This window comes from Mesoplodon densirostris, chromosome 10 (assembly GCF_025265405.1).
Source record: "Mesoplodon densirostris isolate mMesDen1 chromosome 10, mMesDen1 primary haplotype, whole genome shotgun sequence".
Lineage (NCBI taxonomy): Eukaryota > Metazoa > Chordata > Mammalia > Artiodactyla > Ziphiidae > Mesoplodon > Mesoplodon densirostris.
This window is the reverse complement of record NC_082670.1, coordinates 97,674,530-97,675,805: the sequence shown is the minus strand read 5'-3', so window position 1 is coordinate 97,675,805 and position 1,276 is coordinate 97,674,530.

Below are 1,276 nucleotides of genomic sequence, written 5' to 3'. Positions count from 1 at the left end.
ATATAGAAAACCTAAAAAAGAAACTAACAAGAAACTGGGGTTGAAAAGTACAATAACTGAAATAAAAAATTCACTACAGGGATTCAAAGACAGATTTGAATAGGCAGAGAAAGAATCAGCAGACTTGAAGATAGGGCAATGGAAATTATTATTTCTGAGGAACAGAAAAAGAAAGATTGAAAAAAAGTGAACAGAGTCAAAGGGACCTATGGGACACCAAGTGGACCAACATACTCACTGAGGAGTCCCAGAAGGAGAAGAGAGAGAAAAAGTAGATAGGATATTTGAAGAAAAAATGGCTGAAAACATCCAAAATTTGAGGAAAGATATAAATATAAATATCCAAGAAGCTTAATGTGCTCCAAGTAAGATGAATTCAAAGAGACCCACACTGAGACATACTGTATGCAATTTTCAAAAGTCAAAGAGAATCTTGAAAGCAAGAGAGAAACAACTCATCACATACAAATGGTCATCAATAAGATTATCATCAGATTTCTCATCAGAAACTTTGGAGGCCATAGGTAGTGAGCTGATGTATTCAAAGTGTTAAAAGAAAAAAATGGTCAACCAAGAATCTATCTAGCAAAACGGTACTTCAAAAGTGAGGGCAATGGGCTTCCCTGGTGGCGCAGTGGTTGAGAGTCCGCCTGCTGATGCAGGGGACATGGGTTTGTGCCCCTGTCCGGGAAGATCCCACGTGCTGCGGAGCGGCTGGGCCCGTGAGCCATGGCCACTGAGCCTGCGCGTCCGGAGCCTGTGCTCCGCAACGGGAGAGGCCACAACAGTGAGAGGCCCGTGTACCGCAAAAAAAAAAAAAAAAAAGTGAGGGCAAAATTAACACATCTTTGACGGGAGATGTATTACGGTCACAGGAGTTAGTTTCTGCAAAAATCCCCCAGTCAATAATGTGTTAAGACATTCCTAGCTAAATAAAAGCTGAAAGAATTTGTTACCACTAAACCTATCCTGAAAGAAATGATGAAGGTAGTTCTGTAGGGTGAAATGAAAGGCCACTAGAAAGTAAAACAAAGCTATACGTAGAAATAAAAATCCCAATTATGGTAAATACATGAGCAATTATGAAAGCTAGTATTATTGGAACGTGGTTTGTAGCTCAACTTTTTGTTTTCTGCATGATTTAAAATACTAATATATTTTTTAAAAAGCAATTGTTAGCCTAAAATCTAATATTATTGTAATTTTGGCTTGTAATTGTAAATTTTGTTTTCTACATAATTTAGGAGACTAACACATTTTTAAAAATTATTAGTTT